A 19,215-nucleotide genomic window follows, 5' to 3' on the forward strand; every position below is an offset into this window, starting at 1 on the left:
GAACGGGGCACATTATTGTTCAGAGCCAGCGAGGCTCAAGGGGCATATTATTAAGAGCCTGCGAGGCTCAAGGGGCACAATATTGATTCAGAGCCCAGACAGGCTCCAACGACTGCCATAAGTGTCCTAAGGGCCCCGAGGTGCCCAGGCCCCAGTCCCTACAGCTGCCCAACACTTCGTGGGCAGCTGCAACGTTTAGGTTGTGCCTTGTGCGCCGGGCTTGCGCAGCCTGCGCAGTCGCGCCCTGACATTCTTGTATATTGGGTATTTCTGCATCCTGAGAGGCCAGTTGGCCTGCGGACAGTTATCTTGTGTTGTGCCCTCCCCTAGGGCACTTGGTGATTTTCATACATGTACTTTTTGCGCCTGCGCAATGCCTTCATGATATTTTCTGTCCTGAATTGTGTTTACACCTCTAAATGTATTTTATGCATCCTGTGTTTATGTGCTTAGACCCCTACAGGTAGAGTGATACTTAGGTGGTTGTTTTCTCCTTAGTACAGGTGGTACTAGTAAGGTCCTAGTTCCCTGCGTGATATTCCTAAAGGTGGTTAGGGTTGCGTAGGTGGTACTTTCTGGTTACCAGTAGTTACTGGTTGTGGGCTATATGTTCTATTTTTAGTGCTACAGTGATTGTATGTGCTACGTTCTAAAATATTATTCCTACGTTCTAAGTGCTATTTCTAAAGAGTGCTAATTCCTGACAGTGGTCCATGTGGCCCTGTCCCCTGTATATATAATCCCTTGTAAATTCTGCCCGTGCCTGTTGGCACATTGTAAAGTGTGTGTTTTTATCTAATGTGTTGTGTATAATACAAAGGTTATTTTTATATAATACCTTGTGTGGAGTTTCCTTTGTGGTGGGCCTTGGGTGTTGTTGCTGGGTGCGTGCGCAAACGCTTTACACATCGCCTCAGGGATAAGCCTGTCTGCTCGTGCCAAGCTACCAAGGGGGTGAGCAGGGGTTATCTTTGGCGTGTAACTTCCTTGCCCTGACTAGAGTGGTGGTTTCTGCCTGACTTTGGCGCAAGCCTTAGCCAACCAGAAATCCCATTTCTAACACCATCCTTCTCAAAGTGTATATCAGGGAGAAATTCCTGAAGCTTGAAAGACTTCAAAAGAGTGAAAACTCAAAGTGGTGGGATGGGGCCACACTCAAACAGTACTTCCGCCTGAATAGAGTTCCCAGGGGTTTGAGATCCCAAATTTTCCTAACCTATGACAATCTAAAGGAGGACCTCCTTAAACAGGCTGGCAAAGCAACACACCAATAAAATATTGACTTTTCAAAGAAAGGACACCAGTGTCTTAGTCCTTGACCAACAGAAAGTGTTCTATATTGTTGATTCACTCACATGTGTGTGCACAGGACTTGTTGTAACCTATGGATCAACCTGGGATGAGAAATGGTACAAAATGCTGTGGATATATCCAGCAGCACGAACAGAGATGGAATGTTGTCATCAAGGGAGCACCTGATTTGGTCAGTGACTGCAACCAGGGCTGACTCTGTGCTATGGAAATGTCAAAACCCAAATTGTGATGGGTCCAGTATCTTGTTGACCTCTAGATAATCCGTGAGTTGTTGATTGAGTTGACCTTCTAACATATTACCCAATAAGGGAAGAAATGATATCAGGCGGTAATTTGTGAGATTCATGGGTGACTAGTTTGCCATTTTTTGTATCCGTCTGACCTGAGCCACTTTCCAAGCCAAAGAGATCTTGCCTGAATTCACAGGTAGGTTAAATAGATATATGGCCAGAGCAAGCTTTTAGACAAACTGGCAGAGATCCTAGGAGGACACATATCTAGGGGCAATCCAGATTTGGCTGAGGCAACTGCTTTATGAATATCTTCTGGTGAGAAGTTGCTGAACTTGCCTAAGCTCGTACTGCTATTAGAAGAAGAAAACTTAAAATTAGTCTCTTTACAGGCCTAGTCAGACGGGCTAGTAAAGTAGAGATAAATTGCATTGATTTTATCTTCAAAATAGTTGACCAAGGAGTCACATAGTGCTTGAGATGTGAAAGTATCATGTGAACAAGCACAGGGATTGATAAAAAACATTAAGCACTTTGTCTAACTCTTTGGATGAGTTGCCGGCCTGATTAATTTGGTTGGAGACACAACATTTCTGAGCTTGTTTGAGGTTACCATGATAGATCGTGCGGGATGCTCTGTAGGCCTCCTTGTCCAATAACAAATGTGTCCTATGCCACTGTTGTTCCAGCTTTTTACAAGAGGCTTTCTCTAAACTCAATTCAGGTGTGTACAATGGTGCATGAGCTCCATGTATGACGAGGAACAAGGTTTGTGAGGAGCAATCCTATCAAGCGCCCTGTTGAAGGCTCTATGATGGTGCGATAATGCTTGGCCTACGTCTCGATCTACTGACATACCAGGAGTCTCATATTCACAAGAGAAAGCCTCAGTTGTAGCTTTACGCCAAGATCTCTCAATACTTTTAGTGACTTTCTTCAATTTATCTGTCATGGGGTTCTTGGGAATCTGAAACCGTACTAAAGAATGGTCGTGCAGAGAAGACGTTGAGGGACTGTGCAAATCAATGATGTAGAGATGGTAAAAATTAAATTCAATGCGTGTCCCAGCATATGAGTAGGTCCATTTACTTTTTGAAGAAGACCATGTGTGGCTAGATCTGAGGTCAATTGAGCCACCTCTGCATTAGAGGAGCCCTCCCGATGAAAATTAAAAATTTCTAGCAGAAGGAAATGTTGGGTTGCCAGGACATGTGCAGCTATATGTTCAATTAGACACTGATTGAAAAACATTTTGGGCCCTGGGCACCGATACAACATTGTTCCTTCCAGCAATCAGTAGGGGAAAGCTCAAACTTAAAGATATAGTTCCCGGCCCAATCTGCATAAAGAGTATTTAACAGTGAAAATGTAAGTATATCTTTAAAAACAGAGGCTATTCCTCTGCCAGTCCTGCCATCTCTACCCAGTCTGAGTATACAATAATTGTCCAGAAGAGCCAGCGTAAAGGCTGGAAGAGAAGAGGGACTCAGCCAGGTTTCAGCAAGGCACCAATCTCAGGAGACAGTGAGGAGAATAAATCTCAAAGATCGATCTCATGCTTTGACAGAGATCTAACATTGCACAAAAAGCTGGTCAGAGCCTATGTGTCCTTTGATAAAGGGCAGGGAGGGGGGCTACATGTATAGCTGTTAGTCAGCAATATGGATTTTCACCTATCTCTCTCTGTGTATTAAGAAGAGAGTGGAATTGGCAGTTGCTGTAAAATTAGCACAGACAAAAACAACTGAAAAATTGTTGCTAAAGAAAAAAAGTATTGTTTTCTTTTCAGTAAAATTTATTTTTCTGATGCTTTGTGAGTGCTCAATTCCCAATGCTGTAAGGCTGTTCAACAACTAGTGAGACAGAAATGTCCCCTGCATGGTGACAATCATGTACCCCTATCCTAAGTGCCTCAGCCGCATGGATATCTGGATTCCTGGTACTCATTTCTTGCCATAGGCAAATAAGGATCATGCATGTGTGTCATGACCTAGGCCTATTTCCTGGTAATGCAGTCTTGTTAGATCTGGTGGGGCACACCAAAGGCTACCCTCAGTGATAGAGGGTTGCTGCTCTTGCCAGGGGTTAAGTGGCATGAGTGCAGTGGTGACAGCATACCTTTCAATTTTTTTTTGCATTTCATAATTGTCAAAGCCTTTTTTACCTGTGTCACTGTCATGGCACCTACAGGACCACTCATGTAAGTTCCTCCGCTGTATACTTAACTCACCCTTGGTCTACATGATGACTGTATGTAGCACCGGGCTGCACATGATATGTATGTGTTGGATTACTCTATTCTTCCAGATTGTATACTTTTTACCTACTACATCATCTCTTCCTATCGGAGACAACCAATGGGACAGAGTGGTCTGACAATTTTGGTGATGCTAAAGGGTGTCTCCCCATAATTGATGGAGTATAATTTCTCTGATGCTGGCTACTTTGCTTTGCATAGATTGGTCTGGCTTGGCTTGGCTCATTCACTTTGCAGCTTTGAGACTGACAAGGACAACGCAAACTGTGACGTAATACTGCGATGTGCTGCCGGCTTTTATGCTAGCGTAGTGGAACCTTATCGGCTGAAAGGTTCACGTCATACTGCTGTGACTTTGGCGCTGCAGTGACAGACTGAGACAGATCACTGTCTTAAAGAACTGGAACTGGTCATTTGGAACTCACTGAACTTTCCTAAGGGTTTGTATGAAGCTCAAATGATTTCTTATTGATCCGTATGCTATAGACATCCATAAAACTCCCTCAGCTGAGGAAGATTCCTTTCACTATCATTTTTGGATCACGCAGAGTTCGATATTACCTCATTAAATCCAGTGTTAGTTTAATTTTAGGATTGCATGCAGTTTTCATTTAATGCTCTTTACTCTTGGAGGAAATACTAAACTTTGAGACTCAAACTAAACTCTGCTGATTCTGACTCATTATTACCTTGGGGGGAAAATCACCTGAATAATGTTCCTTTCTGGTTGATAAAATTGTGTTCCTGAAAATTCTGAGAATAATCTCTTTGATGTAGCAATTGTCTTATTCGTGATCTTCATTTGATAATTGCTTATTCTACAAGTATTCCAGTCCCTTTCAGCACCGAACAAGAACTATCAGAGGACCAAAGGACTTTGATAGGTAGCAAGAGGTTAACATGTTTATTAAAAAAAGTATATCTGTTTTAAAATATTTTTAGGCCCAGCACGCCAATGCTACAACAATAGTAACCTTGACCCGACTTGTGGCCTCGTGAGGCCAATCAGAAAGCACCCTGCTTCATAAATAGAAGCATGCAGGCTGGAGCAAATATTTTATAGCCCAGGCTTGTGACATGCTACTGGAGCAGTTTAAAGTCGTCACTAAGGACGGTATCCATCGGCCGTGATCTGCCACTGACACGCACACATATCCACACACCTTTCTCAAACAGCGATTTTTGATTTCAACATTTACTAGACGATTTGAGACTGGACACTTGTGAGAACTTGCGTGGTCTCTCATTTAGTACTTACGGGAATTTGCACCTCATATTGATAACTCCTGGCTTGAAAGGCATAAGACACGATACCCTGACACATCAGACAGGAGAGAAAAGGGTGGGTATGATGGATTTGTTCTGACAGTTTGAGTTTTACTGTTAAAATTAAAAATTGGTCTCTGGAATTATTATATTGCTGTTTCTACACACCGATCAAAGACGCTACAATTCAGATGTAACAGTATATAAGTAATGCACAATTATTGTATCTGTATTCACAGTATATACCCATGTACATCAATAAAAATATATATTTTTAAAAGCCTGAAACAGCTTTAAATTAGTTGTCTCCCGCCAAAAATGGCCTCTCTTTCAATGTAAATCAATGGGGAAAAAATAAATAACTTTTTTTCAAAATCTCCCTGTTTTCTGCTTCCAAATGTTTGCACATATGTTATAGTCACATTTTCCTTATTGTCCATTTCTTGAAGGACTTAGAATACCAAAGACAGTCATCGGCATGATTCTACCACTCATGGCTCCACCCTCTCTTTGCTGCTCCCAATTTACTAGATTAACCAAAAACGGTCTCTTAACAAATCAATAAGATCAGTGTACAGAAAAGCTAAGGGATCTTCCTATTTTTTAACATCGCTTAAAATCAGAAATTTAAAGAGGGGTTATAAAAACGAAATCTGGAGACCTAAACAATTGTATTATGAAGAGACATGGGCTAAACTCCATTACGCATGTAAGTCTAAGGATCTGAGAATGTTTTGGAGCATAATTAATAATTTAGAAAATGGAAATTTTAGAAATACAAGTGCCAACATAGATGAATTAAGCTGGATACATTTTTTTAATAATAAATTAACTTCCCGAAGCCAACTGATAGAGGAGTTTGAATGTCTTGACTCCAAATGTAAATTGGAGCCAGTTGAAGGGTGTGACCCTCTTGGTGTAAGGGATACACCAGGCTCTACGAATATTAAGTTATGGTCGGTAGATAAAGTTAAAAAAGTTTTACTTAAAATTAGATCAAATGGAGCCCCTGGCCCTAATGGAATGCCAAACGCTATTTTTAAAGTTAAAATTGAGTATTGGCCAGAGTTATTAACGGTCCTCTTCAATGAAATTCGTAAGACAGGCTGTATTCCGGATTCATGGAGGGGAAGTATAATACAGCCGATCTACAAAAGTGGGCCCCAGGAGAATCCTGCAAATTATCGTTTAATTACCCTCACAGACGTAGATGCTAAAATATTCGCAAGTTGTCTGTTAGAGGAGTTGGAGTCTTGGGCGGAAAGAGTAGAATTGATTCCAATCTTTCAGACAGGATTTAGGAAGGGAGAATCGACTCTTACCAATTTGATTGTATTGTCTTTACTAGGAGAAGGAGCCATATGTAGGAAACGAAAATTGTACATTTGTTTTATTGACTTAAAAGCCGCGTTTGATTCTGTACCCAGAAATATTCTTTGGAAAAAGCTAATGAATTGGGGTATATCAGAAACTCTTTTAAAAATGATTAAATTATTGTACTCAAATACCTGGGTGCAGGTCAAAATCGGCAATGGTAGACATACTACCCGCCGCCTTGAGACAAATCTTGGCTTAAAAGAAGGATGTGTGCTCGCTCCTTGTCTTTTTAATTTATTTATGTCTGATCTCCCAACCCATTTTAATGATGTAAATTCACATTCCCCTACTGTAATGGGTAAAGAAATTAAATACTTACAGTTTGCTGATGATACTATTTTACTTAGCCAAACTATGATAGGACTAAAAAGATTAATACATTCCTTTAATATATATGTAACCCAAAATGGGTTAACAATCAATATAAAAAAAACAAAAATTATGTTATTAGGAAAAGGCAAACTTGGGGCAAAGGACTTGAGTATCAATGGTTTGTCTGTGGAATGTGTAAAAACTTATAAATATTTGGGAATTACATTTGATGATCGACTATCATTTAGACAGCATTTCAATAACTTAGAGGCTAAAGGTTCCTCACTTGCATTCGCATTTCGAAAATTAAGAGATAAATTAGTATGCCCCAATTATGACCATCTACTTAAAGTCATGAAAGCAAACCTTATTCCCTCCCTGGATTATGGGTCTATTATTTTTAAGGGTAGAGACGCGAAAGTATTGGAGGCCATAGTTGCAAGGACATATAAATCAGTCTTTAGGATTCCTAGGCAGATTTCATGTGCCAATTTAAGACTGGAATTCGGCTTACGGAAACAGCTCTTAGTGCGTAGAGCATCATATGTAAAAACACTATTGGCATTATCTCGAGCCAAGGAGTGCACGCTGGCCAATATGTGTTGGAGCGAGATTTCAACCAGTGAATACTCTAGAAGCTGGCAGGATTATTTAGCTGAGTGTCTCCTAAAATTCGAATGTCCCAAATTGGAAGACGAAACAAGGAGTAAAATGGTTTATAAAAAAATAATTAATTCAACCGTCGCCTTGCTGTCAGAATTGTTGGATAAATATGAGCTGAGAAAAGAAAAACACTTTTGGTCTATTGCCAATTGCTTCGATAAAATGATGGCCCAACCTTATTTACTTTTTCATCACCAAAAACCCTTAATTAAGAAGAAATTTATGTTACTAAGGTTTGGAATTTATCCAACCAAAGATGGAACCCCTAAATGGGAGTCCAAATGGGCATCAAATATTTGTCGGTTGTGTGGGCAGTGTGACAAAACCTTGCTGCATATGGTAACACTATGCCCAAAAATGATGAAGGAACGGAAAATAATTTTAAAACCTATTTTTAAAGAAATGGGACTTAGGACTTGTAGATCGGCATTAATATTTTGCCTAAATGGTGTCAACGTCTATATTATACACCAATTTGTAAAATTTATACTTACAGTGGAAAAGAAATTATGTAAGGTTGACACCCAAAGTATATGTTAAATTTGTTAAGGCTGTGAAATGATGATGTTGCTGTTTTTAAGGTGATGATGAAATATCTTTATGGCACTTTTTAATTGTTTGCTTATATAGCACTACTTTTAGATAATGTACTAATTGTTTGTTTTTAGAGTACCACTTTTAGATAAATGTTCCATTTATAATGTTTATTATTTTTATCGAATGGCACACGTGCACTTTATCCCTGAAATCTGCCATGTCCTGTAAACTATTTTAAAAAATGAAATAATAATGTTTAATTAGCCTGACTGACTGGAAAAAGTTAATTGATTGTGATCAACTTTATGCATTGTATCCTGGAACGTTCAATTAGGTAATGTGTTTTGGTCTGTATTTATTTCTGTCCTTTCTTGTAATGGTTTTAATTAATCAACAAATAAATAAATAACTCAACTAACTGTGTAAAAACAAATACATTGAACTGTGTACCAGATATGAATCCATTAAACAAGTTATACAATACTTAGGGCTAAATTATGAGCCTGGCGATCCGAGGACTGCCAGACTTGTGATGGTGCGACGGTGGAGGTCCAGGCTCCGCCACACTGGAGGTCCGACCGCCCCATTATGAGTCGGATTGCCCAGGGACTGCCGCCAGGGAACCGCCATTCCCTGGCAGTGGTGCAGTACTCTTGAGATTGCAATATGCTTGGCACCGCAGTCCCACCAAGCATATTACGAGTTTCCTCGCCACCGGTGGTGTCATGGAGGTTCCTGCTCCATGAACACCGCAGCAGAGAGAAAACATGCAGGGGGGGCACATTATGTGCCCCCCTGTGTGCATGCACCCCAGTTCCTGCATGGCATTGACTTTTGAGTTAATGGCATGCAGGAATCTTGTTGTGCGGTCCCATTACGGCGCCTATTTTCTAAGCCACTGCCACGGGACCTCCACGCCACCCGCCTGCCAGACCACTTTAAACTTGAAATCTGGCGGGTGGGCGATGATGACTTTCAGCGTTGTGGGAGCAAGGAGCAAGGCAGTGGTGTATCTCCCCTCCCCCCCCGCCCCAACACAGTCGATCCCACTCCTGCATCACCGAAAGTCGTAATTAGGCCCTAGAAGTAAGGAAAAGTAAGAAGAAATTTACCTTTTAAAGAAAAACAGTAGAAAACATGAGGAAACTCTCGGAAAAGCGTGGCTATCACCACAGTCCACTCTAAAGCCAGTGCTTTAAATGGAAATACAGAATTGCAGGTTCTCACTCTTCATTGTACCGGTTTGTTTCTGAGAATTGCCAGTCGTCTTCCATGAACTGTAATTATTTCAGCAGTGCTGAGAAGTGCAAGTACCCGACATTTCAAATTAAAAGAGTGTGGGTGCTGAGTCCCGGAAAGTACCCGCCCACTTAAAGCACTGCCTAAACCCCCTGGGGGCATATTAACAAGCCAGGCGATAAACTTATCGCCGCTTTAGCGGCAGAAAACTGCCGCTAAAACGGTGATAATGGGCTTGTTAATATGCTCTATGGAATTCCAATTGAAGCCCATGTTAGATGTCCTTCACATTTAACATGGGCTTCAATTGAAATTCCATAGAGCATATTATCAAGCCCATTATCGCCGTTTTAGCGGCAGTTTTCTGCCGCTAAAGCGGCGATAATTTTATCGCCTGGCTTGTTAACCCCTTCGATGCTCATGACGGAACGGTTCCGTCATGAGCATCGGTTGAGCTGTGCTCATGACGGAACCGCTCCGTCATGAGCACAGCCCCTGGGGGAAGCGCTGGCGCTCCCCCCCTGGGGCATCGATCGTGCCCCCACAGATGGGGATGGCAGTGGAAGAGTTTCCGCTGCCACCCCCGAGCCCCCCCACCCTTCCTGGTGACGTCAGCGCGCACAGCGCGCGCTGGCGTCATCAGGAAGCGTTGGACGCGCTGGAATTCATTTCTTCCAGCGCGTCCAACGGATCAGGTAGGTGTTTTGCTGCGGTGTGGCGGGGGGGTGGAATTCCAGGGCCTTGAGGCATCGGGGGAGAGGAAAGAGTATTTCCTCTCCCCTGATGTCTCAATGCTGGGCATTCCTGTCCCACGATCGCGCACAGCGTCGCCATCGTGGGACAGGAATGCCCCCACTAGACCCCAGGGATGTTGTTTTCGGCCATTTGGGAAGCGACCCCTTGGGCAAGGGTCGCTTCCCTGGGGGACAATTTTTGGACAGACTTTTCTGCCCCCCCTGGGGCAGATCGGTCCACTTTCGGTCCGTTTCTGCCCCCAGGGGGGGGCAGAAAAGCCCACTAGACACCAGGAATGTCGTAATGGTGATATGGGAAGCGACCCCTTGGGCAAGGGTCGCTTCCCTGGGGGAGAAATTTTGCAAAGACTCTTCTGCCCCCCCTGGGGGCAGATCGGTCCACTTCCGGTCCGTTTCTGCCCCCAGGGGGGGCAGAAAAGCCCACTAGACACCAGGGAATTTCGATATATTGATATGGGAAGCGACCCCTTGGGCAAGGGTTGCTTCCCTGGGGGAGAATTTTTCAAAGACTCTTCTGCCCCCCCTGGGGGCAGATCGGTCCACTTCCGGTCCGTTTCTGCCCCCAGGGGGGGGGCAGAAAAGCCCACTAGACACCAGGGATGTCCTAATGGTGATATGGGAAGCGACCCCTTGGGCAAGGGTCGCTTCCCTGGGGGAGAATTTTTGCAAAGACTCTTCTGCCCCCCCTGGGGGCAGATCGGTCCACTTCCGGTCCGTTTCCAGAAAAGCCCACTAGACACCAGGGAATTTTGATATATTGATATGGGAAGCGACCCCTTGGGCAAGGGTCGCTTCCCTGGGGCTGAATTTGGGAGAATTTGTGCACAGACTTTTCTGCCCCCCCTGGGGGCAGATCGGTCCACTTCCGGTCCGTTTCTGCCCCCAGGGGGGGCAAAAAAGCCCACTAGACACCAGGGATTTTCGCAATTTTGTTATGGGAAGCGACCCCTTGGGCAAGGGTCGCTTCCCTGGGGGAGAATTTGTGCACAGACTTTTCTGCCCCCCCTGGGGGCAGATCGGTCCACTTTCGGTCCGTTTCTGCCCCCAGGGGGGGACAGAAAAGCCCACTAGACACCAGGGAATTTCGTTATAGTGATATGGGAAGCGACCCCTTGGGCAAGGGTCGCTTCCCTTGGGGAATAATTTTTGCACAGACTTTTCTGCCCCCCCGGGGGCAGATCGGTCCACTTTCGCTCCGTGTCTGGCCCCAGGGGGGGGGCAGAAAAGCCCACTAGACACCAGGGAATTAGTGTAAATAAAAATGGAAGTGACCCCTTTGGCAAGTGTCGCTTCCAGGGGGCAATTTTTATAATATGTATTTGGCCCACCCGCCCCGGGACAGAGTAGCCCTTTTTTTCCTGCTGTTTTCTGCCCCACCTGGAACATAACGATTGACCATTTGGGTAGTAACATAGAATGTTGTTATGTTTATTGGTTTTTTTTTGTGAATTGCAATAGTAATGTTTTTTTTTTTACTTTTTTGTTCTAGGTGAAGGCTTTTGCTCTTTTCAGTTTGCCGTGTTTCTGGCGGTTCTGCTGTTTGTGTAGTTTGGTAAGAGACTCTTTTTTGTACAATGTAAATGTGTTTGATTTCTCTGCATGAATTTTTTTTGCAAATGGTGTAATAATAGCAGTATGTTTGTTTTTTGAGTGTCAAAAACTTTTTGCATTGGTGCTCGATGTGTATTTTGTTGTCTTGTGAGTAATGTGTTTTTTTTTTCTTCTTTCTAGTTTGATATCGTTGGTTTTTGCTGTGTCACTGCAGAGTTAGTTTCTGGTGAGTGCAGCTGTCTCTTGTAATTGGATTGTATAGTTTTTGAGTACATTGATCTTTGTGATAAAGGTACACATTTCTTTACTTACTTGGTTTGCACATTGTTGGTTGTTGTTGACTTGTTTGTGCAGACTTCTATCTTAGTAAGTATAATGGCTAGCCGCAGGATGACTGCTCAGCAGGTTGTTGGTTTGCTGTTTGAGTCTTCCTCTGATATTGGTTCAGAGACTGACTCTGCATCTGAGGGAGAGGAGGCAGGGGACGATTCTGGCAGTGAGTTGTCTCTCCGTATGGAGTCATCGGATGATGAAGATACTCTTAGTGCGGATGAAGTGCCTGTGTTAGAGGAGGAGACTGATGTGCCGATAGTGCGGCAAGAGGCATCTGGGTTGCAGGCTGGGGCTGCAAGGCTTCCCGTTGGTGTAGTGCGGCAAGAGGCTTCTGGGCTGCAGGCTGGGGCTGCTAGGCTTCCCTTTGAAAGTGATGACCTCTGGGTTGCCCCTGGCATGGTGCAGCCGGCATTGCCAGAGTTTACTGGTGTTCCAGGGTCTAGAGTGAATACTGAAAACTTTTTGCCGGTCAATTTTTTTCAGTTGTTTATGGATGATGTGTTTTTTGCAGAGATTGTTGAGCAGACTAATTTGTATGCCGAACAGTTTTTGAGGGACAACTGTGCCAGTCTTAAGCCACACTCTAGAGCTACCCGGTGGACTCCCACAAATGTTGAAGAGATGAAGAAGTTCTTGGGTTTAACTTTTTTGACGGGCTTGCTAAGGAAGCCATCAATGTCTTCATATTGGTCTAGCAGTCCCTTGATGGCAACGTCTATTTTTCCGGCAGTCATGAGTCGTGACAGGTATTTGCTACTGCTTCGGATGATGCATTTTGTTGATAATGGTTTAGCGTTGCCACGAGATCACCCTGACTGTGACCGTCTTTTTAAGATTAGGCCTGTCCTTGATCACTTTGTTGATCGATTTCCTGAGATCTATCCTCCTGGGAAACAAATTGCAGTGGATGAGTCTTTGGTGTTGTTCAAGGGCCGCTTGGTTTTTAGGCAATACATTCCTAGTAAGAGGGCACGCTATGGAATAAAGCTGTATATGCTGTGTGACAGTAGGACTGGATATGTCTCTAATTTCAGGGTGTACACCGGTAAGGAATCTAGGTTTAACCTCCCTGGTTGTCCGTCCACTTTTGGAGTGACTGAGAAAATTGTTTGGGAACTTGGAAGAGGATTTTTTAACAAAGGCCACCATTTATATGTAGACAACTTCTACACTGGTGTGCGGTTGTTCAGGGAATTGGCCAAAGTGGACACTCTTGCTTGTGGCACAATCCGCTCTAACCGTAAAGGTTTCCCGAAAGAACTTGTGTGTCAAAAGCTTGTGCGGGGACAGTGCAGTGCGTTGCGTTGCCAGGAGCTTCTTGCTGTGAAGTTTACAGACAGGAGAGATGTCTACATGCTGACTACCATCCATGATGAAAGCACTGCACCTGTGACTGTTTGGAGTCAGGTCGCTGAAGCGCGCAAACCTGTGTGCATTTTAGACTATAATAGGCACATGGGTGGTGTTGACAGAGTAGATCAGAGGTTGGAACCTTACACTGCTCTTCGTAAGGCTTACATTTGGTACAAGAAGTTGGCTATCCATCTTTTCCACATGGCAATGTTTAATGCTTTTGTTGTGTTCCAGGATTCTTGCCCTGAGTCAAAGATGACTTTTGCTAAGTTTCAGGAGTCTGTAATAGGCAGCCTTGTTGTAGTGGAACAGGCAAGTGTTCCTAGAGTTGGACTGGTGGAGGATGTTGCTAGATTGAAAGAACGCCACTTTCCAGATCACATTCCTCCCACACCCGCAAAAGATTTTCCAGTAGGAGATGTAGAGTCTGTTGGCGAAAAGGTTTGCGGAAGGAGAGTCGAATGTACTGCCCCGACTGTCCTTCTCATCCTGCACTGTGTCTCTCTGCTTGTTTTAGAGCGTACCACACACGAAAAAAAATTTGGGAGGATTCTTGAGTGGTAAAGTGAACTGCCTGGTCTGTATTCTTTGGATAATTTGATTCTGTTTCAAGGTTGGTGTTAGTGCAATGTATTTAGTTGCTGATTTTCTGTTAGAAGATTTGTATCTATTTGCAAGTTGTTTGTGTTTTTTTTTTTTTTTTTTTTAAATCCTAAATGTGATGGCGGTGTGTGTAGGCTTGCGCTTGGCTGTTGGTGTGTGTGGACTGGCACTTGGTTGGTGGTGTGCGTGGAATGGTGCTTGGCTGGCGGTGTGCATGGACTGGCGGTGTGCGTGGACTAGTGTGTGGCTGGTGGTGTGCGTGGAATGGTGCTTGGCAGGCGGTGTGCGTGGACTGGTACTTGGCTGGCGGTGTGCGTGGACTGGTGGTGTGTGCGGACTGGTGCTTGGCTGGTGGTGTGCGTGGACTGGAGCTTGGCTGGCAGTGTGCGTGGAATGGTGCTTGGCAGGCGGTGTGCGTGGACTGGTACTTGGCTGGCGGTGTGCGTGGACTGGTGGTGAGTGCGGACTGGTGCTTGGCTGGTGGTGTCCGTGGACTGGCGCTTGGCTAGTGGTGTGCGTGGACTGGTGTTTGGCTAGCGGTGTGTGTGGACTGTTGCTCTGCTGGCTGTGTGTGAGTATTGACTTTCTGCTGGTCACTACACACACTGCTAGCTGAGTGCCACTCCACGCAATCCATCAGCCTGTGTAGTTGCTGTGTCTGGATTGTGGGCGTGTGAAAGTGATGGGCCCTTGAATGGCGCTGTGTGCTGGTGTGAGTTTTGTTATGTGATGGGCCCGCGGCTGGTGGTGTGAATGGTTTTGTATGTCTCACACGTATGAAAGGTGTATGAATGGCCTGTAAAGAGGTTGGTGCCTTGTCGTGGCTTTACAGCTCACGAGCTGTGAGTCAATGGTTCAGTTTCTCGCCCTTTCAATTATTACCAGTGCATTTCATTTCTGTGAAATCACTTGCTAATACAATTGTATCTACTGAACCATCACTCACCCTCGTGCCAAATCCAACCAGTATGTGTGTGTGCTTGCGGATTAGATGGCTGTGCAGTAATATTTGTCTTTCTGAAGCAGGGTGTACCTTGACCCTTTTTGGTGAATTTTGTAATGTGTTGCTTTTGTGCCTGGTGGTGCGAATGGTCTTGTTTGTATCACGTATGAAAGGTGTGTGAATGGCCTGTAAAGTGGTTGGTGCCTTGACGTGGCTTTACAGCTCACGAGCTGCGAGTCATTGGTTTGGTTTTTTGTGAATTTAATTATTGACAGTGCATTTCATTTTTGTGAAATCTCTTGTTAATAAAATTTAATACACTGAACCATGACTCGCCCTCGTGCCAAATCCAACCAGTATGTGTGTGTGTTTGAGGAGTAGATGGTTGTGCAGGAATCTTTGTCTTTAGTTTCTCTGCCAAGTTACACTTTCCATGCAAGAATAACCCACCAACTTTAGATATTGTCGGAAACCCATGGGAGTTCATGGTGATGTCTCTATTGTGAATTACAACATTTTTTTTATCCCCAATGTCCTGCAAACCTCAAAATGTCTGCCACATTTTCTTTGCAATATTATTCCAAAATTCTCACGCTGTAGGAACAATAGATAATCTGGTTTTGCAAGGGGGGTCACTTTGGTTTTTGGCCCGGTGCTCGGCGGCCATCTAGGGAAACATACCAAACCCACGCATTTCTGAAAACTAGACACCCGGCGGCTTCCAGGGAGGTATGGCTTGCGTGGATCCCCCAACGTTTCCTTACCCAGAATCCCCTGCAAACCTCAATTTTTGCTGAAAAAAATCACTTTTTTCACACATTTTGGGGTGGGAAAGTAGTGGCATCACCGGGCTCACACAAATTTACCACCACCCAGCGTTCCCCCAGGTCTCCCGGTAAAAATGGTGCCTCACTTGTGTGGGAGGCCCAAGTACCCGCGGCAGGCAAGGGCCCAAAACGTAGTGAGGCGGCATCAAAGTGGCCTATGGCAAAACCACCTGGTTTTGCAAGGGGGGTCACTTTGATTTTTTAGTTCACAAATTTACCACCACCCAGCGTTCCCCCAGGTCTCCCGGTAAATTTTTTTTTAAAATCCTAAATGTGATGGCGGTGTGTGTAGGCTTGCGCTTGGCTGTTGGTGTGTGTGGACTGGCACTTGGTTGGTGGTGTGCGTGGAATGGTGCTTGGCTGGCGGTGTGCATGGACTGGCGGTGTGCGTGGACTGGTGTGTGGCTGGTGGTGTGCGTGGAATGGTGCTTGGCAGGCGGTGTGCGTGGACTGGTACTTGGCTGGCGGTGTGCGTGGACTGGTGGTGTGTGCGGACTGGTGCTTGGCTGGTGGTGTGCGTGGACTGGAGCTTGGCTGGCAGTGTGCGTGGAAGGGTGCTTGCCAGGCGGTGTGCGTGGACTGGTACTTGGCTGGCGGTGTGCGTGGACTGGTGGTGTGTGCGGACTGGTGCTTGGCTGGTGGTGTCCGTGGACTGGCGCTTGGCTAGTGGTGTGCGTGGACTGGTGTTTGGCTAGCGGTGTGTGTTGACTGTTGCTCTGCTGGCTGTGTGTGAGTATTGACTTTCTGCTGGTCACTACACACACTGCTAGCTGAGTGCCACTCCACGCAATCCATCAGCCTGTGTAGTTGCTGTGTCTGAATTGTGGGCGTGTGAAAGTGATGGGCCCTTGAATGGCGCTGTGTGCTGGTGTGAGTTTTGTTATGTGATGGGCCCGCGGCTGGCGGTGTGAATGGTTTTGTATGTCTCACACGTATGAAAGGTGTATGAATGGCCTGTAAAGAGGTTGGTGCCTTGTCGTGGCTTTACAGCTCACGAGCTGTGAGTCAATGGTTCAGTTTCTTGCCCTTTCAATTATTACCAGTGCATTTCATTTCTGTGAAATCACTTGCTAATACAATTGTATTTACTGAACCATCACTCACCCTCGTGCCAAATCCAACCAGTATGTGTGTGTGCTTGCGGATTAGATGGCTGTGCAGTAATATTTGTCTTTCTGAAGCAGGGTGTACCTTGACCCTTTTTGGTGAATTTTGTAATGTGTTGCTTTTGTGCCTGGTGGTGCGAATGGTCTTGTTTGTATCACGTATGAAAGGTGTGTGAATGGCCTGTAAAGTGGTTGGTGCCTTGACGTGGCTTTACAGCTCACGAGCTGCGAGTCATTGGTTTGGTTTTTTGTGAATTTAATTATTGACAGTGCATTTCATTTTTGTGAAATCTCTTGTTAATAAAATTTAATACACTGAACCATGACTCGCCCTCGTGCCAAATCTAACCAGTATGTGTGTGTGTTTGAGGAGTAGATGGTTGTGCAGGAATCTTTGTCTTTAGTTTCTCTGCCAAGTTACACTTTTGCAAGGGGGGTCACTTTGGTTTTTGGCCCGGTGCTCGGCGGCCATCTAGGAAAACCTACCTAACCCACGCATTTCTGAAAACTAGACACCCGGCCGCTTCCAGGGAGGTATGGCTTGCGTGGATCCCCCAACGTTTCCTTACCCAGAATCCCCTGCAAACCTCAATTTTTGCTGGAAAAATCACTTTTTTCACACATTTTGGGGTGGGAAAGTAGTGGCATCACCGGGCTCACACAAATTTACCACCACCCAGCGTTCCCCCAGGTCTCCCGGTAAAAATGGTGCCTCACTTGTGTGGGAGGCCCAAGTACCCGCGGCAGGCAAGGGCCCAAAACGTAGTGAGGCGACATCAAAATGGCCTATCGCAAACCCACCTGGTTTTGCAAGGGGGGTCACTTTGGTTTTTGGCGCGGTGCTCGGCGGCCATCTAGGGAAACCTACCTAACCCATGCATTTCTGAAAACTAGACACCCGGCCGCTTCCAGGGAGGTATGGCTTGCATGGATCCCCCAACGTTTCCTTACCCAGAATCCCCTGCAAACCTCAATTTTTGCTGAAAAAATCACTTTTTTCACACATTTTGGGGTGGGAAAGTAGTGGCATCACCGGGCTCACACAAATTTACCACCACCCAGCGTTCCCCCAGGTCTCCCGGTAAAAATGCTGCCTCACTTGTGTGGGAGGCCCAAGTACCCGCGGCAGGCAAGGGCCCAAAACGTAGTGAGGCGGCATCAAAATGGCCTATGGCAAAACCACCTGGTTTTGCAAGGGGGGTCACTTTGGTTTTTGGCCCGGTGCTCGGCGGCCATCTAGGGAAACCTACCTAACCCACGCATTTCTAAAAACTAGACACCCGGCCGCTTCCAGGGAGGTATGGCTTGCGTGGATCCCCCAACGTTTCCTTACCCAGAATCCCCTGCAAACCTCAATTTTTGCTGAAAAAATCACTCTTTTCACACATTTTGGGGTGGGAAAGTAGTGGCACCACCGGGCTCACACAAATTTACCACCACCCAGCATTCCCCCAGGTCTCCCGGTAAAAATGGTGCCTCACTTGTGTGGGAGGCCCAAGTACCCGCAGCAGGCAAGGGCCCAAAACGTAGTGAGGCGACATCAAAGTGGCCTATGGCAAAACCACCTGGTTTTGCAAAGGGGGTCACTTTGGTTTTTGGCCCGGTGCTCGGCGGCCATCTAGGGAAACCTACATAACCCACGCATTTCTGAAAACTAGACACCCGGCCGCTTCCAGGGAGGTATGGCTTGCGTGGATCCCCCAACGTTTCCTTACCCAGAATCCCCTGCAAACCTCAATTTTTGCTGAAAAAATCACTTTTTTCACACATTTTGGGGTGGGAAAGTAGTGGCATCACCGGGCTCACACAAATTTACCACCACCCAGCGTTCCCCCAGGTCTCCCGGTAAAAATGGTGCCTCACTTGTGTGGGAGGCCCAAGTACCCGCGGCAGGCAAGGGCCCAAAACGTAGTGAGGCGACATCAAAATGGCCTATCGCAAAACCACCTGGTTTTGCAAGCGGGGTCACTTTGGTTTTTGGCCCGGTGCTCGGCGGCCATCTAGGGAAACCTACCTAACCCATGCATTTCTGAAAACTAGACACCCGGCCGCTTCCAGGGAGGTATGGCTTGCGTGGATCCCCCAACGTTTCCTTACCCAGAATCCCCTGCAAACCTCAATTTTTGCTGAAAAAATCACTTTTTTCACACATTTTGGGGTTGGAAAGTAGTGGCATCACCGGGCTCACACAAATTTACCACCACCCAGCGTTCCCCCAGGTCTCCTGGTAAAAATGGTGCCTCACTTGTGTGGGAGGCCCAAGTACCCGCGGCAGGCAAGGGCCCAAAACGTAGTGAGGCGGCATCAAAATGGCCTATGGCAAAACCACCTGGTTTTGCAAGGGGGGTCACTTTGGTTTTTGGCCCGGTGCTCGGCGGCCATCTAGGGAAACCTACCTAACCCACGCATTTCTAAAAACTAGACACCCGGCCGCTTCCAGGGAGGTATGGCTTGCGTGGATCCCCCAACGTTTCCTTACCCAGAATCCCCTGCAAACCTCAATTTTTGCTGAAAAAATCACTTTTTTCACACATTTTGGGGTGGGAAAG

This window comes from Triturus cristatus, chromosome 4_2, assembly GCF_964204655.1.
Source record: "Triturus cristatus chromosome 4_2, aTriCri1.1, whole genome shotgun sequence".
Classification (NCBI taxonomy): Eukaryota; Metazoa; Chordata; class Amphibia; order Caudata; family Salamandridae; genus Triturus; species Triturus cristatus.